The 24616-nt window shown below is 50.8% G+C and overlaps 1 long non-coding RNA gene across 14 annotated transcripts in view; it reads left to right on the forward strand.

The window, feature by feature from the left end:
- The first annotated feature begins 13244 nt into the window (after positions 1-13244).
- LOC105062315 (uncharacterized) overlaps positions 13245-24616 on the forward strand; it is a 94045-nt gene continuing 82673 nt past the window's right edge. For all 14 annotated transcript variants that reach the window (XR_012501907.1, XR_012501917.1, XR_012501915.1 and 11 more), the window contains exon 1: positions 13245-13519. This is a non-coding gene — a long non-coding RNA (uncharacterized LOC105062315). The remainder of the gene's footprint in view (positions 13520-24616) is intronic.

The following is a 24616-nucleotide window of genomic DNA, read 5'->3' on the forward strand; positions in this document are numbered from 1 at the left end:
GGAATGCCCAGCCCAGTGGGGAACCAACCACTTAACAGATAATCACTTTACAGCCGGTCTGAACGATGTGGCTGTGAGCTCCTTCAGGTCAGGGACCAAGTCTCATTGATTTGTGCCTTGGAGCCCAGCTCAGTGCCCATCAAATGTAAGCACACAAGGGAATAAATGAGTTTAATGGATGAATGATTGCATGTTGAGCCTGAAAATAAAATTACTTCTAGAAAGCCAACCTTTCTTGGATGAACTGCCATTCCGATGAGTCATGTACAAGTCTCTAGAGGGCATTTGGGATCAAGAATTAAGACTCTTCCTTAAAAATCTTTGCCAACTGGCCATCTGCTTCTCCCCATCCCATCCCCATGCTCATAACTCCAGGACTTTCCAAATGACCTCAGCATCTAACTCACCATTCTCTTCCACACCATGTACACTCTGCTTTCAATCCCAGTCATTCAGTATGTGTATAATTGTCTCCTTTCTAGCCCCCTGATTCTTGACCTTGGCCCGCTTCTTGCTGTCTGTTAATAGCTCAACTTTCCAGCCTTACATCTTGAGATTACTTTTTATACCTTATACTGTAAAACTAGGTGGCCATGATCCATCAACACAATTGTTCGTGTTGAATGGACACCATCCCCATGAACCAAAGTCCCACCCAAACTTCACAGCCCAGCTTCAACACTGCCTTCTTCACAGGACTTGTGCTGATTCACCCACCAGATATGATCTCCCCTCTCCTGAAAATTTCACAGAATCTCAGTTGTCTTTCTCACATGGAATTTGTCATAGTCTGCTGTCTTAGTCCATTCAGGTTGCTGTAACAAACATTCCATAGAGTGAATAGCTCAAACAAGAAAATTTATTTCTCATGGGTTTGGAGGCTGGAAAGTCCAAAATCATGGTGTTGGGCTAGCTTTGTGTCTGGTGAGAGCCTGCTTCCTGCTTCACAGATGGAGCTTCCTAACTGTAAAGCTCATGTGGCAGAAGGGAGGCAAGGGAGCGTTCCTGGGTCTCTTTTATGTGGGCACTAATCCCATTTATGAGGGTCCCACCCTTATGACCAAATCTCTTCCCAAAGACCCCACCTCCTAACACCACCATATTGGGGGTTAGGATTTCAGCATATGAATTGGGGGGGGACGCAAACATTCAGTCCATAACATCTGCCATCCGGTATTCTTGTATGTGTCTTTGCCTCATCTTCGCCACTTTGATTTAAGTTCTCATGGAGATGAGGCTGTGCCTCACCCATCTTCTGGTCACACCATTTATAACAGCATGTAGCACAGAAGAGTAGACATATTTTATTTTGTCTTCACAGCATCCCATCTTTTAAAAGATCTTCCTTCTATGTCTATATTGAGATGGGAAGGAAGAGGGAAGGGCACAGCCATTAAAAGAATGACACAGCAGTTAGCACCAAGATGGCGGAAGACTCAACTCCCAGTAGACCTTGAGCTTCAGTAGATGCTCATTATAATACAATAACGTGCGTGATGGCACTCCCATGGGTGCCATGACAGTTTGCCAAGTCACAAAGTGGGTGATGGCCCAGTTCCTGGGAATCCCCGCCCCCTTCCCCAAAGTAGCCTGAATAATACTCCCACTTGTTAGCATATGAAGTTAAAGCCCATAAAAACTAACAGCCCCACACTTCACAGTCTCTCTCTTGCCTTTCAAGACGGACCACACTCTGTCTATGATGTGTGTATCTACTTTTACTTTAAACACCCACCCCCATGCTTCCTGACCTTTCTGGCCTTCTGAGATGGCCTGCACTCTCTCTGTGGAGTATGTATTTCTCTGAATAAATCTACCTTCACTCAACTGTGGCTCACTCTCAAATTCTTTCCTGCATGAAGCCAAGGACCCTCACTTGGCGGGGCATGACCCAGGGACCTGACTGAGACCTGGGACATGGCCATCCTCTCAACATTCCACATTTTTCCTGTATCAGTATGATCCAAGTGGGGATGTTAATTATGGTGCCCCACAGACTCAGGCAGAAGATGCAGACTGCCCAGTGAAAAGACTCCATCCCAGTCTCAGAGGTGGCACACAACCAAGCAGAACCAAAGAGTCTGCCCTGAGGTTTGCTACATGTACACACCGAGGAAGGTCCTTCTTCCTCTGAGACCAGAAGCTGTGGGGATGACGTAAATTGGACTTTCCGTGGCCATCTCTCCATGCCACATGGAGGAAGCTGCAGGAGAGAGTGAGACCTACCTCAAAAGCAGCAGGGACAGAGGCAAGGACAGCCGGCCTGTCTGGAGCTGACGTTGCACGGGATGCTATTCCAGGCACACTATGTGGACGATCTCATTTACTCCTCACGAGAACCTATGAGGCAGACACTATTATTATATCCATTTTACAGATGAGGAAACAGGGGCGCTGAGAAGTTAAGCAGCTTGTTTTAAGTCACCAGCTAGTTAGGCAGTGGAGCCAGGATTTGAAACCCGCCTGTGAGACCCCAAAACGATGATGCTGTGCTGTGGCGCAGGAGCCAAAGTAAACATAAATAGAAGAGAGAAGGATTTACTCGTTTATGAGCAAGCTCAAGGGAGAGCTGACATCATCCTTTGAGCTCCTGGATCTAGCTGTGCCTGGAGCCAGCTGACTCACATGTTTTTCAGTTAAATAAGCCAGTGCATTCCCTTCTTGCTTAAAATAGTTTGTGTATCAGTCACTTGCAACCTCCTGGTTGCACGGAGGAGAACTGGGTCTTAGAGATAGAGCAGGACTTCGGGTTTCCATCCTGGCACTCCCCGTCACTTACCACCGACACTTGGATAAATTACTCGAAGCCTTGGGGCCCTGGAGGTAAATGTCCCAGACTCTCCGGGCTGAGGGGACTGGGGCTAGAGATGAGATTACATGCAAATGCACTCAACACTCTGCTAACACAATTTAAGTACTCAGTAATTGTTAGAGCTCCTCTCTTCCGCGTCCCCTCATGAGGAGTAGCTGTTCAATCAGCATTTGTTCAATTGAATTAAGTCTTCAAGAGGCTGCAGGGTGCTGTCTGAGCTTGAAAGGAGCTGGAGTTAGAGTCTCCAGTCAGGGGAGGCTCCCCAGCCTGAGGGGCCACCTAACGACTGTATTTGGCCATTTAAAAAAGGAGGAGAAAAAGAAGGAGAAGAAAGAAAAAGACTCTGCCCTTCTTTGGTCTCCATCTCACTGAAAACCTTATCCTCTCTGCTTCCAGATCCCTCCAACTGAGAATGGCTGTTGAAAGTAACTTCAGGGGTGCTTTGGCCCCTCCTTGTCCCCTTTCATAAACAGAATAGGGGGTCCCTGCAGGGGGAGGAGCTGGTGAGATAAGGCTGGCTGCAATGCTTGCCCTTGAACGGGTCTCAGTCACGAATGATCTGGAGGGAAGTGAGGGAACGCAGGGACAAAGGAAGAGCAGACGAGAAACAGTACTTCAGCGGTGAAACGGAGTCCCAGCTCTTCCTCAGGGACACACGTGGCCATTGGACACAGATCTTTGAGCTGTTCTGCAGGGACTAAGGCCCCCACCCAGGTGGAGGATGGAATGATGGCGTTGACCTTTTCTGACTTCGGTCAGCTAGAGCTTGGACGCTGTCAACCTTTGCCCCACGTCTAAGCTGAATTCTCCTCTGCTCCAGCCCCTTCACGCATCTGCACACACTGCCCAAGCCCCTTCATGAATATGCATGTACCCTCAGCTTCAAACTTCCCCCATTTTGCTGTTGGGGAGACACTGCTTTGGGAAGGATCTCCGGGATTCTCTTTACTTGCTGCAAGCAATAGAGCCTCCCTTTTCTCGCTCTTCGACTTGGTTGTGTCTCTTGGCTTGACACCCACCAAGAGGCGAACCCAGTTTTCAGGTAACACTTTCCCTCCTCCTTACAGTTTCCCTCCATATGCAGGTCCTACTGATTAGACTTCTAGAACTTTCTCAGACCTGCTGTCTCCTCTTTACCTCTGCAGACAGTGCCCTTGCTCAGATGCCATCTTTCTGGATGTTTGTCCCCACTGAGACAGGAGGGAAAGTGGGCAGGGCACAGCCGTTACAGGAATGACACACCAATCAGCACCAAGACGGCAGAAAAGCCAACTCCCAGTAGACCTGGAGGCCCACAACGGCCGGAGATTCGGCCTCCTGTGGCCTTCGTCACACACGTTGTAATGTACTAACACGGTAAATGACACATACACAGGCGCCATGACAGCCCCAAAGCTGAGCAAGAAAGGTCACAGAGAAGGCGGCGGCCCAGTTCCTGGGAATACCCACCCTTTCCCTAAGGAAGCTGGAATAACCCCCTCACTCGTTAGCATATGAAAACTACCACCACCACACCTCAAGGTTTTTCTCTCTCTCTCTTGCCTTCGAGACTCCACACTGTGTGGAGGGTGTATCTGCCTTGACTTTAACCACTGCCCACGCCCCCCCCAGCCTCTCTTGCTCCCTCACCTTCCGAGATGGCCTGCACTCTGCCTGTGGAGTGTACAGCTCCCTAAATAAATCTACTTTTACTCAACTGTGGCTCGCTCTTGCTTTCTTTCCTGCACGAAACCAAGGACCCTCACTTGGCGGGTCCTGGGGCACAGCCATCCTCTCGCCTCCCCCGTTTTTTCCTGTATCACTACCTCCTCACTGGCGTCCCTCCCTCCAGCCTGCCAGCCCCACAGTGCAGCCAGGAACAGGTACCTGTGTTCAAGGTGACCACACCACTCTTCACCCCCACCGCCGCCTTCGCAGGAACGTGAGGCCATCCTTAGCCTGGTCCCTGCCCAGATCCCCAGGCCCCTCCCCCTCCTTGTTACTCCAGGCCTCCATGCCATCCTCAGGCTGTTCCCTCTGCCAGAAGACCCCCTCCTGCAGCCCCCTCCCCTAGTCCTTACTCATCCTTTAAGACTCTGCTCAGTTTTTGGGGGTTTTTTCCTCCTGGAAACTTCCGTGAACTCCCAGCCCACACCCCGAGCCAAGTGCTCCCCCTCGGTGTCCCCAAAGCACCCGTACGTAATTCTGTCTTCTCACATACTGTTTTAAACTGTGATCTCTTTCCGCGTCTGTCTTGGGAATCGTGTGGCCAAGAGAGCGGTCTCACTAAGTTTGTAGCCCTGGCGCCCAGCAGACCCCCGCATGCAGACACTGCACAAAGGGACCAGAAAGGGCGAAAGGGGAGCTGGTACGTGTCTTGCAGACTGAAGCCCTGATTTGCAGTTTCCCCCTGTTTGGGTTCCTTGATCGCTAGGCTGGGGACAGCGCTTCCTTTAATGGCAAATACAACACGTAGGGGTTTTGCTGGGGGAGGGGAGAGGGGCCAGTTTCCTCACCTTCTAAATTGCGGGGGTGGGGGGCCTCCGCACTAGCGGTGGGAAAGGGAAAACTCGTTTTCTCTGGGAACCCCTGCCGTTGTGGGATTGTTTGTGTAACTGTGTGATTCTCCATGCAGCTTTGCACGCGTGATCCGTGAATAGTTACCCTTTGGCTACCTTAAAATAATCCCAATCTCAGTTTTAAAAAGGATAAAGTGATTTCATTACATCTAAATATCGGCAAAGAGTTTGTACTGATGCATAACTTCAGCAAATACATGCAAATCGTTTGCAGGCTGGTGGGACCTGGTAAGGCCGGCATTGCAGTTACATCTCAGGCCCCCAGTGCCTGGAATAACCACAAAGCCTCTCAGAGTCTTAGGGTTTTCCTCGACCTGGTGGGCTGGTGATTCCTGACGGCTGCCCCACAGGGCCCTGGGGAGAGTCAGACGGAAAGATGGGCGGTGAGAGGATGTGCACGTGGAGGAGCAAGCCTGTTGGGGGAGGACCTGGGGGGGTGTTGGGCAGGCTGCCAGCTGCTCTGCTGGGATTTCTGGGGTTTCATTCTTCTATAATTCTCATCCCTCCCTCCCAGATCTGTTTCCCATTAAATAGAAATGCATTCTCCTCTCTGTCCTTCTCGCAATGCTCAGAACTGGGCTGCATCTGGTGTTGCTTAAGGCATCCACTAATTCAAACCAAAGAAGGCGGGAGGCAGACTAGCCGTGTGGCCACCCCCACCCCGCTACCCACTCCCCCCCAGCTTGCCCTTGCTCCTGCCTTTCTCCCTGGATGGAAAATCTGGCCTCAGCCTGTCCTTGTGACTGGAAAAAGCAGGGTCAGCTCATCAAAGCAGAACAGGGGTTGCCAGTTAGCTTTCTTCTTTCAGAGGGTTATGAAGAAGGCATGGCTGGGGAAGGGGGTGTCACCCAGCCCTGGCTGGTCCCAGCCAGAAAGGGGGGTGTGCTTCAGCAGGTGAGAAGGCCTGCCAGGGGCAGGGAGCACTTCATTAGGGGTGCTGAGGTATTGGAGCGGGGTGGGCTATAGAAGGGAAATGTGTGCGGTGACATGACTGCTGTCCCGGTTGGGCCAGGCCAGGCTGGAAGGCCAAGGGGCAGTGACTCGTTCTATGTCAGGCCAGTTGTCTCTTGAAAGATGCTGGGGCCAAGCCCAATGCTCCTTCTTTCCATCTTGTCTTTCCTGCTTCCCTGGAAAGAGGGTGGAAGAGTGTGATGCTATGAGGAGGAGGGCAGGGACCGTCTCCTGAGGCAGCTGTGACATTACCTTAGGAACATCTGGATTGCCATTTTGTGGGGTTTTTGTTTGTTTGTTTTTTTTTTGTTTTGGGGGGTAATTAGGTTTATTTATGGACTGCCATTTTGGATTCCTGGATTCTCCAGCAGTCTGGAGGGGCGGGGCTACGACCTGGAAGGGGACACATAGGGTGGGAATAGAAAGGAGACTTATCGCAGTGATTGTTTTGAAATGTATAGAAATCTGGAATCTGTAAGTTGTGCACCTGCAACTAACACAGTGTTGCAGGTAAATTATACTTCAAAAACAAACAAACAAACTGAGAAAAAGAGATCAGATTTGTGGTTATCAGAGGCGGAGGGTCAAGGGGAAGGGAACTGGACGAAGGCAGCCGAAAGGTGCAAACTCCCAGTTACAAGGTAAGTGCACGCTAGGGGTGTAATGTACAGCACGGCGGGTACGATGGACACTGCTGGATGTTACATGTGACAGTTGTTAAAGAGTTCTCATTGCAAGGAAAAAGTACTTTTTCTACTTCTTTAGTCTTGTAGCCATCTGCGATGACAGATGTTCACTAAATTTATTGGCTTTGGGATGAAGTTTTAGTGAATGGAATGTGAGTGGAAGGGATGGGTGCCCCTTCTGGCTCATACACTAAGGGAAAGGCATACACTCCACTTCCCCTTTCTCCCTTCTCTCTGACTACGATGTGGATGTGATGGCAGGCACTGGAGCAGTCATCTTAGACCTTGAGATGGAAGCCACATGTTGAGGATGGCAGAGTGACAAAATGGGATGGGTCTGGGTCTCCCGCACTGTGAAACTGCCAGATTTAGTCCTGGACTCCTCATAGGAGGGCTCCCTCTTGGGGAAGCCACTGTGATCATGACCTTTGTTACAGCCGCTGAACTGGTATCTTACCTTTATAAATAACACAGTCAGCGGTTACTAAGATCTTACTATGTGACCATCACCGCTCTGAGTATTTTACATGCAGCATTTAATTTGATCTCTCCCGTAAGCCCAATGAGTTGGTGAGCAGCATGCTGTCCTAACTCTAAGCACCCCAGACATGTCTCTCCCCACCTCACTATCCCATCCTCAGCCCAGGTCAGGTTGCTTGTGTATGTGCCTCCCAACCCTCATTGTCTCTGCCATATACCCGGCAATGGGTGACGCACGTATGAAGGACCCACAACTATGAATCAACTCAGACCAAGACATCACCCCACCCACCCCGATTTTACAGGGAAGCAAAACATCACAGTCATTCAGCAGGAGTAGGAGTGGTGGTCACTTCTTCATGGCTGTGGTTGTTTGCAGTAGACGCTATACTGGCCCCACCCCACACTTCCTTCCCACTCAGGCATGTCTATTGCAATGCAGGGAAGTCAGAGTGACATTGTTGAGGATGTAGTCTTGAATTTGTTCTAATTTATTTTTTAGAAGATGTATTCCTCCAGAAGGGTTTCGAGCACTATTAGTAACAAATCTCTCTTCACCCTCACATTTGACTGTGGTGGGGCTGGTTGTCATGACACCACTGTGGGGACCCACCAACCAGCCTGAGGGACTGCTTCAGCGAATGGTCACGTCTGCAGCTGGCCAGCACCCCCCTCCCCAGCCTGCAGCACCACAGGGCAAGCACAATGGGGTGCCAGCTCTTCAGCGTGGACAGAACATACAGAAGCCATAAAAAAAAAACACATCTGCTGGTTTTGCACCTCCTGAGCATTCCTTCTGCCTTTTTCTGCTCACAACATCTTGCTTTCCCTTCAGGGGGTGCCTACAGCCTATTCCTTGTGATCAGCTCCTGCCATCTTCGAAGTTTAGGCATGTGACCCAGGCCCGACTAGAGTGTCTGTGTGTGTATGTGTGTGTCTTTCTCTCTCTCTCCCTCTCTCTCTCTCTCATGGGAAACCCCATGTTGTGTCCCAGGCAACAAGATGTATGACAGTTAAGACTGAATTGTCTCGACTTGTGAATTCTCACTGCCCTGGATACTGAGCAGGGTTTACATAACTAACTGATTAGATCAAATTCCAAGTCATCCTTAAATGCAGTCACTCTCGCTTGCATCTCAGTATACACTGAAGAGGTGAGAGAAGAATCACACTGGGGTTAACAGCTAGGAAAGCTGCATGATGGTCGGGGTCCTGGGTCCTGCCCTTCCCAAGGCTTCATTGCCCAAATCCCCCTCTCCTTCTGGGAGCTTCCCTGTAATCAGAGCAACCAGCCCACATAACTTCAGGAGGTACCATTCACACGCCATCTCTGGGGTTGTACAAAGAGGTGGCATTGCCCAGAAGCCTTCCAATACATTCCCTGTCGTTGCTTAAGTTAGCCCACGTCAGTTTCTCAGGGTAACAACCAAAGATCCGAAGCTGGAGTCTTCAGCCATTCTCCCACACCCGAACAGCGCAACTCTTAAACCATCCAGCAAGCAGACCCGCTTCCCTTTTCCTTGGAGTGCTCCTGGAATAGAATTATCAGATCTGAAACATAAATACGTATGTAAATGAAAATACAGGCACCCAGTTAAGTTTGATTTCAGACAAACATGCATGACAAATTTTTTAGTTTAAGTATATCCCATGTAATATTGGGGCACCCTGTCTTGCAAGTCTACCCCGGGAAGAAAATGATGTCTCATTCTTGGGGGCTGATCTAAAGGCACTCATTCACTTTTGCCCTTTTCTGCTGCCCCTCACCCTGGGTGTAAATCGCTTCTTTAGGAGAGGGCATATCATTTACCGGATGGTTGGCCTAAGCATAGGTATCTGACACAAAATGGACCAAGGGGCGTCCCCAGGAGTTTTCAAACAGGAAGTAAGAAAGAATTAAGTGCTCTCAGGTGTCAGAGTTTGGAAAACAGCAAGCTCAGGGATTAATGGAAAACGCGACTTCGTTACCTGTGGGCGGGACTGGTCTTTACTGAGAGAATGAGCCGGGTGTGCAAGCAGAAGCTGAGAGGAGAGAGGGAGGCGGATCTGACAATGTTCAGATCCCAGTTTCCAGCTAGTTTCTGAGACCTCTCTGCCCCGGTCATGTTTTGATTTTAGATCCTTCTTAGATTCTAAAATAGAACTATCAAGTTCTTTTTTTGCCCAACAGTTGAAACTAAGTTAACACAAGTTGCAACCCTACTTCATCGTCCTGGAGTAAAAGCGCTTGCATGGTCCAGGCAAGAAAATCATCTCCGAGTCCAATCAGCAAACCCAGGAGGCCTGGCCTTACATCAAAAGATTAACCTATCCATATACTTTTAGCTATTTGAAGTGGAAACTAATGTTTAAAGCAAATGCGCATTTTTTATCATCTCTTGCTTTAACTAAGTGTTTAAGATAAACTACTTTCCACTCGTCCCAGTCCCATTCAATGAGAAGACTTCTAGTGTTCCACCATTTTACAGATGAGAAAACTGTGGTTCAAGGAAGTTAAGGTGACTTCCCAAATCCCCAAAGCAAGTGGCAGGGCCAGAATCCACCTCCAGACTGCCCAGCTCTCCACTGTCATCCCATGTGCTGTCACTCCTTCCTCTTGGGAGCTCTGGCACTGCTGGGCCAGACCCAGGCCACGATCTCTGTACCTGATGGAGAAGCCGGTTCTGGCTTTCGGAGGCTTATTATAAACAATGAGCAGAAAATGCTCCCATGGAAGTTGCTCTTTTGGCAAATGCGTTAGTTTATGGCGCTCTTTAGCTGCATGAAAAATGGAGCCAAGCAGCAGAGCCCTGGCTCCGTGTCAGCCCTGCCCAGAGCCATTAGCGGAGGCCCCCATCAAATGCAGCTAGTGGCCGCACCCCTGCAGTGCTGTGGCTGCCAGACCCCGGGAGACGCTCCGAGCCACGGGCTCCCGCTCACCGCCACAGCACTTTCCGTACAGTTTACAGTCAGATTTCTGACATGTTATCTTGGTTGAGCCTCTCCACTACCTTTAAGGTAGGTGGGACAGATTTAACCTCATTTTACAGCAAACTGAGTCTGAGAGAGGGGAAGTCATCTCCCAAGTCCCAGGGCTACCATGCGGCAGGACAGAGCTGAGCTGCAGACCCAGGCGTGTGTTCTCAGCTCCGTGTCCCTCCTGCCCCACCACGTGAGCTTGCTGCCGGGCCAAGTCCCATCACCCCCAAACCAGCGCCTCCTAGTGGAGCAGCGCGGTGCCCCAGGGAGAGAACGCCTTTGGAGGCGACCAGCCTGGGTTTGAGTCAGGGCTCTGACCCTGATCAGCCTGAGCTGCCGTTTTTTCATCTTCTACGTGGGAAAGAACCACCGTGTCAACTCGCACAGGAGTGGTGAGGACGGCCAGTGCATTTGGTGAAAGCCACGGTCACGGTGTCTGGCTCACACTAAGGCTTCACGCCCCACCCGCGTGCTCACTCAGCTGTGCTCAGCCTCTGGGCCTTGCGTTCCCCCTTCACAGCTGGCTGCATGTGGGGCCTTCCATGCCTGGCTGGACATTTCCCAAGAGCGGGAGCCCTGTGCCCTCCATCGAAAACGGTTTGAAGGGGCTCCTGCCCTTGCCCAGGAGCCAGGCGGTCTGAATTCCAGTCTTGTGTCACTTTCCTCCTCTGAGCCTGTTTTCCCATCTGTCAAGGTGCTTGGTGTTTGACTAGATGATCTCCAAGGTCCTTTTGAATGATGACATTCTATGGTTTCTCTCACACAGACTGGAAGCTCCCTGAAGCTAGAGGAAACTGTGGCCCCTTCCCCCTGGACACTTGCTACCCCCAGCCCAGGGCCTGGGAAAGGGCTCTGTACATTCACAACTGCACAGTGAACATGAGGCAGCCCTCTCAGGGGGACATAAGGAAAACGGTCCTCCACCCCGGGACTCCTGCCCACCACGAGTTCACTCACCGAAGAGACAGCGCAGCACCCATGAAAACACGGAGGATACTTAGCCCCTGGGTATCTTTCCCTTGGAGGAATTCAACATCCTGGCAGACTTCCTCACTCTGGTACCTCCCCTTGCTAATTCATCCCCTGTGCGGATTGCGGCTGCCGGACAGACAATGCATCCTTCAGTGCTTCTTTTGTCTCCCTGGTGAAAAGCTGAACTCATGAGCATGCAACCAGACTCTTCACTGTGTGGTCCCAGCCTGCCCTGACGGCCCCAGTCGTCATCACTCCTCACTGGCACCGGGATGCTGGTCATTTGGAACCACCTGCTCGCATTCCCATCCCCAGCCCCAGTGTTCCAGCACGCATAAAAGCCTCTGCAACCATCACAACTTGCTTGACCAGCTTAGGTACAATCCAACCACATTTCGTTTACTGGTTTCATCTCCCTATTTCAGCCTAAAGTGCCCTTGTCACCAAGAATTCCGGAACCTTCCATTCTTCTCTCATTCCCTGTTTCTGCTACACACAATTGCCTAACAACCTCAGCGCCAAGGGCTTAGAGTGTGAGAAAAGTCAATATAGGGAAGATCAGATCAGAGCCATGCCAGATAAACTGGGACTGGTTTCCTGGAGAGAGAGAACTCTCTTCAAAGTTTAGACGTGTGCAGGAACTTGGGCAGGTAGATGAGCTGGCAACGGGGGTGCCAGGACCCCTGAAGTAATGGGAAAAATAGCCAAGGAGTGGGAAAAAGCAGCAACTCTGGCTCAGAAGGCAGTGGCTTCAGATGATGAATTTCAGTCTGGTAAGGCTTTCAGGAAATGGGTGCTTTCATTCGATGTTGGTATTGTTCTGAATTAGTGTAGTCCTAGAGAGCCATAAACACATTGACAAGTATTGTTGCTCATGAAAATTTATGCTTTAAGGAAATCATTCAATGGCACACCAAACGCCCTTTGAACAATAATGTTCATGGAGGCATTCTACATAGTAGAGAGCATTTGGAAGCAATCAAAAGTCCAACAAGAGCTGGCTGAATAAAATGTGAAACGTCTAGAAAATGAATTGGTAGGAAGACATTGAAAATAATACTTAAACTTTGTATTATTCAAAAGGGATTCAGCAAATCTGGGTGGCAGGTGTCCGACTGGTTCGCTAGGGCTGCTGCAACGAAGGACCCCAGACCAACGACTTAAACAGCAGAAACTGACTTCCTCGCAGTAGTTTATTTCCTCTGGAGGCGGAAGCCCGCGCTCAAGGGGTGGGCGCGGCTGGTCTCCTCTGGGGCCTCTCTCTCTGGCCCGTGGTGACTGTCTTCTCTCTGTGTCCTTGCCAGGTCTTCCCTTTGTGTGTGTCTGTCACCTGATTTCCTCTTATAAGGACATCAGTCCTATTGGATAAGGCCCCGCCCTAATGATTCATTGTAACTTAATTACCTCTTGCCCTCTGTACTGGGCTCCCCCCAGCCTGCTCACCCTCTCCCCTCAGCCACACCAAGCACCCAGGCTCGGCTTGGGTCACAGTTCTGCCAGCCTGCTGACGAAAGGTGGAAGAGGCTCATGGGCTCTGACCCAGGGCCGGGGCGCAGTGTGGTCACCGGGCTCTCCTCTCCAGAGATGCTCACTGGGTGACTGTGTCCTCAGAGCTGCAGGCCCCCTGTTTGGCCCTTGGCTTCCCATATGCCAAGCTGGGTCACTGCAGTGCCCATCCGCCACCGCAGTTTATACAGGTGTTCCCGCCCTGAGCTCGCAGCCCCGCCCACAGGCCACGAGAGCCAATCCGCGCGCGCGCTTCCCGGCCCCGCCCCAGCGCCCTCCTCTGCCGCGCCCCTTCCTCCGCCCACCCAATCGTCAGTTCGTCAGGTGGGCAGGCTGCAGTTGGTCGAGTGGGCGGCAGGTCTGCCGGTCTCCCCGGGGGCGCCGGCTCTGCTCCCACCCGCCAGCGGCGGCGGTTGCAGCGGCGGCCGCGCGGTCTCTCCGGGAGGCGCGGCGTGGGCCGAGCGGCGGCCGCGGAGCTTCGTGCCCAGCATGGCGGCGGCGGGCGCGGGCCCCGAGGCGGTCCGCGTGCAGGTGCTCGACGTGGGCTGCGCTCCAGCAACCTGCGACCTCGGCGAGGGCTCCCACGGCGTGGTGAGGTGAGTGTCTGCCCCCGCCCGGCCTCGGCGGACGCAGCTGCGGCGTCGGGCCCGGCCCCGCGACACCAACCCCGGGCCCGACCCCGGCCCCGACCCCAGCCGGGCTGCCCCGCCGTCCGCGCGCCGCGGGTCTCGGTGGGGAGGGGGGGATCCGGGCCGCTCGGGCTGGGACGCTGCTCGCGGTGCTTCCAGGGCGGCCCTCCCTGGGCGCGGGGAGGGGGGAGGGGCGCGGGGGGTGGGGTGGCAGCCGGGACCCCGGCACCCAGGGACCCCCGCAGAACGGGAACAAGGCTCCCTTGACTTCCGACTGTGAAGCTGCGAAGTCCTTCAGATGCTCGCGGCGCCGGCCGTGGTCTGGAAAGCGGTTCGCAGCGGCGTGTGTGCACAGCCCCGAAATCACTGTCTTGTTTGCCCCCCTCGCCTGCGTTTTCCGCGGACGGCTTTGGTTCAGCGCCTTCCGTGGTACCAGTGCTAAATTGCCCATCACGTCCTTGGGCCCTTAGAAGAAATTAAAGCTTAAATGTGTACTGAAAAAAATCCTTAGTTGCATGACGCGTCAGTTGAAAAGTTGTTTTGTTTTGTTTTTTTAATCTGATAAGAATTTTTCCTAGCCTGAAGATGATTGAGATCTGGTAACTTTCTATCACGGCTGTCGACTTACGTGACTTATGTCTCTATTAGATGAAATGTCAAGTCATTTTAGTGTAATTGTTTTCCCTTTTTTAAGTAAGATCCAAGTACAAATAATGGAATTGGAATCCTGGGTCCAGATGATAGCTTTTAATCTTCAGGTTGATGATATTTAATAAAAGTTTAATTTGTATTGTGCTTTATTAGTATTTAGTAAATGTTGGTTAACAGTGCTGGGTTTCTAAAGGATTTCTTGATAGATTAATGATATTTAAATAACTGATATATTTACTTATTTATTTGTTTAAATTTTTTCTAATTGAGATGTAGTCAGTTACAATGTGTCAATTTCTGGTGTACATCATAGTTTCAATCATACATATATACATATATACATGTATTTGGTTTCGTATTTTTTCATTAAAGGTTACTATAAGATACTGAGTATAGTTCCCTGTGCTATAGAGAAGAAATTTGTTTTTTGTCTATTTTTATTTTTTGTTTTATTTTCTTGATTTCTTGATTGAAATATTAATAATACTTAAATCAGTGATTTTTTTTAAAGCTTAATGTTTCCAGAAGGACTTAAAGATTTTGAGGAAGAAAATTTTTTTTCATTTTCTGTATCTGTTCATTAGGAATTTCGCCTTTTCTGTGCAAAGTCCTTTCCTAATCATTACGTAGAGGATACAAAGAGTGGAGTTTGAATTGAGCCCTTCCAAGTGCGTGTGGTTTTAGTAGGAAGACAATAGGTGCAAGTGACAATCTAAGCTATGGAATCCAATCCTGGAAAAGGACTTAGGTGGCAAATTGTGGAGGACTCTGTAGGCAGAACAGAGTTTGATTTTATATCTGTGCAATGGAGAAGCATCAGAGTTTATGAGACGAGGCAGGCACATGATCAGTTTTGAGATTTTTGGAGAACCTACATGAACACTGGTGGAAATGACAGGAGAAAACTGAGGTGGAGAACCAGGCTATGTGACCTAGAGGTGAAGTGATGTAGCAATGTAGAAGACGGAGACGTTAGAGTAAGTAACGGGCTCTTGTCAGAGGAGTGATGGACTTTTCATCCTGGCAGGTATGGGATGAAGCAAAGGATGATGAGGTCTTATGGGGTAAGAGGCTGAAGAGGAATTTGGATTAAATAGAGATTCTGAGACAGGACCTGGTGATGTGGTATGGGAAGGTTGTTAATTCCAAGGCTTCTAGCTTGGGGGCATGGTGGTTCCTTTCAGTAAACATTCCTTGTTAGAGGAGGAATGCTGTAGGCAGAGGAGGTTTGTTAAGGAGAAATAGTGAGTTCTGGTTTGGACTCGTTAAGTTTAGGATGCTGTTGGCCCTTTAGGCTATATCCAGCAGGCATCCTGAAAATAAGAGGGACATCGAATCTGGAGATGAAAATTTGTGTAAGTGGTCGTCTGGTGTGGATGAACACAGATTCTTATTTGAGATCACTGGTTAGGTGAAATTGTATGCTTATATTCTGCTTGTTTATCTTTTTAGTAGAGAATCTGTAGCTTTTAGTACATTTTCAAAGTGTTCATTATCCCATAGAGATTAAGAAGCAGTGAGACAGAACAAAAGAGCAAAGAAGGAACCTTGGCAAGTAAGTAGTTTTAAGAGGTGGGAAAAGGAAGAGGAAGCTGAGGACTGGTGAGATGTGTAAGACTTGGGGAAAAAAGGAAAAAATGGTATGAAAGAGAGAAGTTGAAGCTGTATGTTTCATCATCTAATTAAGTATCTATGTTGGATAAATTCAGCTTGAAACATGTTCTGAATGTGACTGAGAGGTTGTGAGGTCATCTCCATAGAGATCCTAATTGAAGCCTTGAGAGAGGACAAGATGAGAAAAAATGTGTGAGCTGAGCTGAAGGAATACCTGACTTTAGGTGTCCATAGCGGGCAAGCTAGAGAAGGAGGAGGTGTGGTTGGAGACCAGAGACCTAGGAGTCCACATTGTCAGCGGAGTCGGGGTCAAGTGGTCACTAGGATTGGTAGTGAGGACTGTAGGGAGCACAGCGCAGCGGGAGGACAAGCTGTTCAGTTTGTTGACATTCAGCTCTCCTAAAAACATAGTTTTAACCAAAATTCCGTTGTGCCACATTCCTGATGGTACAGTAGCTGGTCCTGTTAAGATGTCTGTGATGACGGCAGGGCAGTCAGAACGACTGTTTAGTCAGCGCTTTCTGTCACTTTTTTTTTTTTTAAGCAGATATCAATTAGTCCTCTTACCCACACTGCATGGGTGTTTCCTTTCAGTAAGTGGAAATTTGAGACACAGCAAGGTTACTTCATTTGCCCACAGATGCCCAGCTAGGAAGAGGTAAAGCATCTCTGCCTGGTTCCTAAGTGATGCTCAACCAAAGATCAGAGTTGAGAAAATACATGCTTTCAATAGTAGAAAATATCTATTGTCTGCTTTCTGTGTGATTTGCTCTGCTAGCCTTTTACAAAAACCTTTCATGCAAGGTCATTCACTTAGAATTCACTGAGCACCAGTTCCCTGCGAGGACTCAAGGGGCACCTGCCCTTCAGTAGCTCCTGCTGCAGACAGCGGGGTGCAGTTGGGTGGGAGCACAGAAGGCCCGTGGGGAGTGCTGTGGGGGCAGAAGGCCGGGGTGGCCGGGGGGCTGCCTGTGTCTGGCTTCACAAACCTTGGTGCTGGGTGTGGGTGTATGGCTGGGAGTTTGCCTTGAGATGTGCTCTCCAGGTAGAGCAGAATGCACATACCAGGGCACAGAGGTCTGAGCACAGCACATCTGCTCAGGGAAACCAGGAGTTGTCTGGGGAGGGAGGGTGTGGGTGGGCGCCTTGGGGAGAAGGCTGGAGGGGAGGCAGCTGGGATGGGCGGGATCGAGTTCTGAAGGACTTTGTTTTCTAAGGAGCTGGGACTTGAGTTGGTAGGTGAAAGCCACTGAAGGATGCTCTTTTTCTGCTGGTTCTTCATCAAATTTTGTGTTTCCCTCGTTGCCTCTCTTTGACTTCCTCCCCTCTGTGCTTGTTCTCTCTTCTTTCTGCTTACATAGGCGTACTCAGTGGGTGTGATTTTCCCCCGTCTCCAGGGGCATTTTGAAATGTATGTGGATTCTGTTTTGCTTTTTGTTGTTAACGTTGATTGGAGGTGTTATTGGCCTTCGGTGTGTATGTGGTGGAGGTGGACGTGACAAATGACCTGCATGCAGTATGCGCGCGGCAGTCAGTCCCTGCACCTGAGGAGCATCCTGGTAAGATGCCAGTGGTGTTTCCCTCCAGCCCGTCCCCAAGAAAGGCTGCGCCCTAGCCTCCCTCTGAGATTCATCTCCTCCATGACCTTGTCCTTAACTACCCTCGGCTCTAGCACTTCCCTCATCCCTCCCTGGGACTTTGCTGGGTATTGGTACCACCTGTTTGAAAGGCAGGACCAGCAGTACGATAAATCATCTACAGACGCTCCATACCAGATTCCTAGTTGTGCTGGTTTAACTGTTAATGTAATTTTAATAAAGAAGTCTCTTGTATGGTTTTTGGAGCTCAAAGATGTGAGGAGACCATCTTAAATGAGCAACAGAAAATCCAGAGTTTCTGAACAGTTTTGAGTGCAAGTAAAATGCAAACAAAATTCATTTTGATGTTAGTAACATCCCTAACATTGTGCTCCTGGTGGTTGGCTATGATTGATACGCCATTCTGCTGAATTTAATTTGTATATTCTCAGTTCTCAAGCATTAATAAAAAGGTTGTTTTGAAAAGCATCCAAGTTGAATTTTCCGGGAACTCTGTATAGTTTATTCCTCACCTTGCTCGCGGTAATGTACCTGCTAAGTAGAAAATGACCAAATTCCCCGACAGACGTCTCGAGCTACCCGACCCCACGTCCAGCCTGCTCTGCCCGCCCACCCGCGTGACCCTGAGATGCTCTTTCTTCCTATTTGCTCCTCTTTTCTCTTTCACTTCTTAGGGCTCCCATACATTGGAAAGCCAACAGGATAGATGTTCTCCAAGTTCTCTCTCAGGTGTGCAGTCTTAGGGCAGGCTCTGGGCTCTGAACCCATCCATGGCTGGTGGGAGCTGGGGGTGGGGTGTAGGGGTGAGGTCTGCGTGGACCTCACCATGAGCAGCTGACTAGCGTTAGTTGCAAGCTTGCCTTAGGTGCTGTGGTTTCAGTCATTTTCATCCTCACCTTTGAGGTATTAGTTTTTCACTTACATATAAGGAAACCGGGTCTCTGATAACTTGTCTAGGGTTCACAGCCAGTAAATGTGCAGCAGAACTGAGATTTGTCTAGACCTCAAAACATGTAATTTTTTCCCCCTGAACTACTGTAGACTTTCCTGTGCTACAGTGAGTTACCTGGAAATGTGCTTCCTGCAGCCTGGGTTCCTGAATGTGTTGGCACCAAAGTATAAAATGTTTGTCATGACCAGCTTGGGCCTGTTGTGGAGATTCAAGAAGGGGGAACCAGAAACTTGGAAGGGGTGAGGGAGGTAGGGGCAAAGCAGCTTCATTTTTATCAGAAGGGTGTTCATCATTCTCACTCGTTCTACATCCTCCACCAGTTTCTTGATTTTCATCCATTTAGTAACATTATTGAGTGTGTACCTGACTTATGTGCTAAGCAGTAGGATTGAAGTGGTTTTTACACTCTGGTGTTTACAGTCTAACAGGAAAGTGAACACATTTACTGAATATGCTGAGGTGCAGAGTGCTCCCTTTTATACCCATAAAAAGTGGAGCAAAAGTTTGCGGAGTAGTCCAGGAGGGTTTCCTAGAGGAAGTGCTGTTTAAGCTGGGACCTGGAGAATGACGTGGAGCTAGCTGAGGGAAAGGTGGGGAAGGGTGCTAAAGCGTTTGAGGCACGGCTTGTAGAAAATAGGCTGTAGAAATTGGGAGGTTTGTGATTAAGATCCAGGAATGTTTCTCATGATGTTGCAGGGACAGGAAGAGCAGTTACAGTTTCAGGTATGGATGTAACCAGGAACTAAAAACAACCAAGGCAGCTACGCCCCTCCCTCTTTACATTTACAAAATCTTGCATCCTGCATCTCTGCACAGCTGTTCTTTTATTTTTTTCCTCTTTTCACTTTTACCACATCCCCATGCACTTGGCAGAAGAGAGCTGACCCTAGCTTCCCAGAGGTATGTGTCTTCAGAGCACTCTGACTCCTGGGGGAGAGAATCTGATCCATCTTGGGCTAGTGTCCACCACTGGTCTGGGCACCTGAGGCCCAGGTGGAGTCATGTGGTAAGGCTGGACCTCTCTAAGTTGGCACAGTGAGGTGGGGGTGGTCATGAGCTGTCTCCCACTGACCTCTGACTAACCAGGTTAGTTCTTGGTGCTGCTTCCCCTGCTCTTGTGCTGGGTCGAGGCCTGCTGTTCAGGGCTTGGGGGGAGGAAGGAGGGGAGGGCAAAGTAGTTTAGGCAGGGGAGGGGCTTTGGGTTGCTTTTAGGGCTCTTCTGCTTTCCTGTCTCTGGCGGTGTGGGGGTGGCAGCCAAACTGGGTGGCATTCTTTACAATTTATGTAATATTGGATACATATATAAGGTTGAGTCATGCAGCCTAACAGTAAACACCCAAGAACCCACCACGAGGCACTGACTGACTTCAGAATAGATTATCTGGGAATCCTTTGCCACTGTCCACGTGGGTCAGGTCATGGTGCCCCTGTAAAACCCCCAACAAAACAAAGGTGGTTTTCTATTCTACAGCTTGTTATGTTTATAGGAGTGCAGAAGTGCTAACATCCTTAAAGGTCAGAGCCCCAAGAATAGGCTCTCCTGTCTATTTCAGGCTAAAGGCAACATTGTACAAAAGGTGCAGAGCTGGCAAGACTGAGCCTGGAAAACAGGGCACAGGGTTAAAGGAAAAGGAACAGATCTAACATGGAGTCTGGTGTGTTCTTTTCTACTATGGTGCTTTTTGGTGAGAGATAAGAGGTGTCTGGGTGGGTCCTCCTCTGCCCCAGGGTGGGGTTCAGGCAGGAACCCTGCCAGGTTCACTGTAACTTGGACCTGATCTCCCACAAAGTAACAATTATAGGTGATTAAAATGACCTGTCAAAGTCCCTTCAATTGCCTGTAAACTTTATTGGGGGGGGCAGGGGAGGTCTCATTGGCCAGTCAACAGTCTCTCGGGATGCAAGGGACCAGTGTCGTGGCGGGTTCCAAGGTGGCCAGGCCAGCACAGCTGCCTACTTGGCTCTCAAGCTCTGGGCTCCTAACATGGACACTTTTGAATCTCCTGTCCCTCTTCCTTCTGTCCCAGGGTGAATGGACACGGTCCCTGAACCCACCTGGGCTGAGCCCAGGCCAGGCACACAGCCTGCTGTCTATCCCCTGGGCTCAGTCGCTCCCCCCACCCCCCGCCGCTGCTGCATATCCGTGCGCCCAGTGCCTCCACCCTAGGGGTCCCGATCACCATCTGGGCCATCAACCACCCAAGGCCCACAGGCTAGTGATGGGCAACCAGGGACCACCCTGACCCACCGGCTTAGACAGGGCACAGAGCGCCAAGGATCAGGGTGCCCAGAATTGGAACCGCCTCCAGCCAGGCCAGCAGAGCCCTGTAGTGTCTGACACTAGCTGTACTGGATCCCTCGCTGGGGGCAGTCCTATAGTGACCGGAGCCCGGACTTCCCTGCCCCACCCGGGGGTGAGGGGTGAGGGGGTTCAGCTCCGGGTAGGGGTGCACTTGGAGAGGAGGGTATCCCTCCATGAGGAGGGACAGTCTGAGAAGTAAGGGGCTCGTTGGAGTGGAATTGACCAAGCTGAGGGGAGACAGTGGTCATTTCAGGATGTTGGTCCTGGTGAGGCATGAGGGGTGAGCTTGGGGTGTGCGGTCCATAGCTTAGTATCTAGTGGGGTGGGGAGTGGGGACTGGGACCTCAGTGTGAGAAGAAGCCCTGTCTTAGGGGTATGGTGGGAGATTGGGCCTGGCTGGTGGGGGGGCAGTAACTGGGTGGGAGGGCACTGCGAGTGGAGCTGAGTGGTGTGGGCTGACACGGGGCGAGTGGTGGTTCTGGCTTAGTTCCAGGACCTGGTTGGTGCCAGAGTGATGGCTTTAGTGATGGAGATCCGCCCCACCCGGCCCGACTTGCCAGGTCCTATACATGAGGAGCACTAGACAGAGGGTGAGGGCTGCCTGCCCAGGGGGAGGGGCGCGCATGTGCGGATGCGGGAGCCCACTCAGCTTGTGGAAGCCGGGCGGGAGCCGGGCTCTCCTGGGAGCAGCTCTCGAGGAGGACTCGAGGACTGGGCCGCCGCTTGCCTTCGTCTCTGCCGCTGCCGCCGCCGGGCATGTAAGGGGGCGCTGGTGGAGGCGTGCAGGTCGGGGAGCCGGCGGGTGAGGCCTGGGCTGCGCAGTTGGGCGTGCGTGAGGCCCGGGCCGCGTGCCCTTTCAGGACCCTGAGGCGGGTGCGGGCCACAGCCGTGGTTTGTGGCCCCCCCCCCCCCCCCGTTAGTAGTGCCTGGAACCCGCGTCTGCTCTGCTGTTTACATTCGTGTTTGGAAAGCAGGGCTCCCCAGGCAAGTGGGAGGGCGCAGGGCGGCCCTGGAACACCTCCGACCGGCCTCAGGTCATGGCCTGCTCCCAGGAGGCGGGTGCGGTGCGTTCACGGGGCCGCGGGGGCCGCGGTGGGACGGGTTGCCCCATGCAAGCTCTGAATTTGTTCCGTATTCCCCCGCGGCTTGGGGCGGCCCTTGCTTTCCCATGTTCGCGGGGTGCAAGTCTCCCGGTCAGCCTGCTCCCGGGAGGCGGACGCGTTGCTGTCAGGGTGTGGCGGCGACGGGGAGACGGGTGTGCTCCTGGGAGCCTGTTAATTTGCTCCCATCTTCTCCGCGCCCTGTGCTGGAGGCGACTCTGCTGCCCCTCGTTTGCAGGACGCAGGTTACAGGTCAGCCGCTTTTGGGAGGCGGAAGCGTTGCGGGCAGTGTGCGGGGGGGCGGCTTGAAATGGAAGCAAATCCCCGCGCTAGCACGGGGCAGTCCCAATCCCGCCGACCCTCCCGTCCCCCACAGCACCCCCCCCCCCGCCTTCCAGGGGCAGGCTGACCTGTAACCCGAGTCCCGCGAACCTGGGGCAGCAGACACGGAGGCCCGGATAGGCTGCGGGGGAGTTTGGAGCAACTCCGCAAGCTCCTATACAGCAGGAGCCCCAGCCCGAGGGTCAGCGCTTCCTGCGGGAGGAGGAGGGGCGCACACGCGTGGATGCGGGAGCCCACTCAGAGCTTGTGGAAGCCGCGCGGGAGCCGGGCGCTCCTGGGAGCGGCTCCCTAGGAGGAAGGCGGACCGGGGACTGGGCCGCTGCTTGCCTTCGTCTCCGCCGCTGCCGCCGCCGGGCAGGTAACGGGGCGCTGGTGGAGGCGTGCAGGTCGTGGAGCCAGCGGGTGAGGCCCGGGCCGCGGGTCCTGAAAGGACCCTGAGGCCGGTGCGGGCCACAGCCGTGATTTGTGGTCCCCCGCCCTCCTCCACGTTAGTAGTTCCTGGACCCCGTGTCTGCTTTGCTGTTTATATTCGTGTTTGGAAAGCAGGTCTCCCCCGTCAGGTGGGAGGGTGCAGGACGGCCCTGGAACACCTCCGACATCCTGGACTCTGGTCATACACTGTAATCCTAATCAGCGTAACTAAGGAAATGCCTTGACGAATGTCAGGGTACCACCACTGAACTTTTTGCTAATGCTTGAATGTGTTTCCATTTTATTGTCCGTGACTGAAAAGCCCTGCAACAAATGGGGCATATGATACTTAGGACATTCCTGCGCTAGGCAAGTTCATGAAGCAGGCAGGTAGGTGACGTCAGCCTTTCTTTAGTCCTACCATGGGTGCTTTTGAACACTGGTACAGCGTGGGGCTCTGTATTTTTGTCCATGTTTATTAACTGTTTAGTAGATCTTGGGCTCTGGCACGTTTCACTTTGATCACAGAGAATATCCAGGGTAAGATAAGGCCATTTCAGCCTAACCAAGTCATTGGCATGAGCAGCTGCCCCAGCGCCTGAAAGTAAACCCCAGTAGAACCTTAGGCTGCTCTTCTTAAGACCTGGCATCTTCTTCTAGTGGCACCAAGTATTGGCAGATAGTCTGTGGTGGAATCATTTTTCTTCTGTTGGAAGATGGTACCTAATGCTGGCCCGTGGAAGGTGCCATTCTGCGACTAAGTTATTGACACTCCCCAGGGAGTAAAATAGAGACTGCAGAGGGTTTCTCCATTAAGTTCAATGTATTCACTTAGTCTAGATTATATCTCTTCTATATATTCAGGAATTTGAAAATGCTCTTTCTAACTGAATCTAAGCTTGAGTAAACAGACAAATCCAGAATGTGGGATATTCTGCAAGACAACTTGCCTGGTTTCTTCAAAAGAGTCATCATAGTGAAAAACAAGTGATATTTTAAAAACACATGCTGGGGTCTAGACTAGATTTTAAAATATCAAAGATATGTAAGAATAGAATGCAATGTATGGAACTGGATTGAATCTTGGATGGGAGAAAAAAATATGAAGGAGATTTTGGAAACACCTGGGGAAATTTGATTATGCACTGTTTATTAGATGACATTGAATTCAGGCTAATTTTCTCAGATGGACCAGCAGTACTGTGGTTGTTTGGGAGGATTTTTTTTCTCAGGGGAGCATGACAAGGTATTAGGGGCGAGGTGGTGTGACACCTGCAACTTTCAAATGGTTCCACAGAGAGAAAAGTTAGAGATCAAGCAAATGTGGCCAAAGGGAAACACTTTGTGGCTGTGGGTAAAGCGGAGGTGGATATTCACTGTGATGCTATTTCAGCTTTTCAGTAAGATTGACAGTTTTCAGAATAAAAACCAGAAAGAAAAGTTCAGTTCTTCTTGATAAAGTGTTTTATTGGTACCCTATGTTTGGACTGTACTTGCTTTTGTGATGTAAACAACTTTAAAACAAAAGCATTTTTGAAACCAAGAGCTCAATAATCGCCTTCTTTTGTGAACTAGCAGTTACAGGTGATACTTGCTTGGTATTAATACGTAAAATTAAAACTTGGGACATTAAAGAAAATAACGTGTCTAGAGCACACTGCTCTAGTACTTGGCTTGTGCTACTCAGTGTTATCCAACATTCTTCATGTCATGGAGCATATAGAAAATGGTAATACTCGTAAGGCCAGTGGGTGAAGCTGCTAATGCCCGAAGGCAACTGGCCCAGAAGCTCTGGCTGCCCTGAGATTAAAAGGCTCACTGTGTTGGCACACCCATGAGCCATCTGGGACACACAGGTGTGCCATGGCCCACAGGTTGGGAAACTCTGCTTCCACGCATAAAAGTTCTGAAGACTGTTATAAACATGACTTGAAAGATTTGCTTGAAAAAAGCTATCTAGTATATGTCCTACACACTGCGGGTTGATACTTAGAATACTGTGAGTGAGGTTTAGCTATCGCTGAGTGTTTGTGATAGCACTAAATAACAGCGCTATGGCCTGTCTGTCTTACACCTTTCCATCTGTTGTGATGG

This window comes from Camelus bactrianus, chromosome 23, assembly GCF_048773025.1.
Source record: "Camelus bactrianus isolate YW-2024 breed Bactrian camel chromosome 23, ASM4877302v1, whole genome shotgun sequence".
Lineage (NCBI taxonomy): Eukaryota > Metazoa > Chordata > Mammalia > Artiodactyla > Camelidae > Camelus > Camelus bactrianus.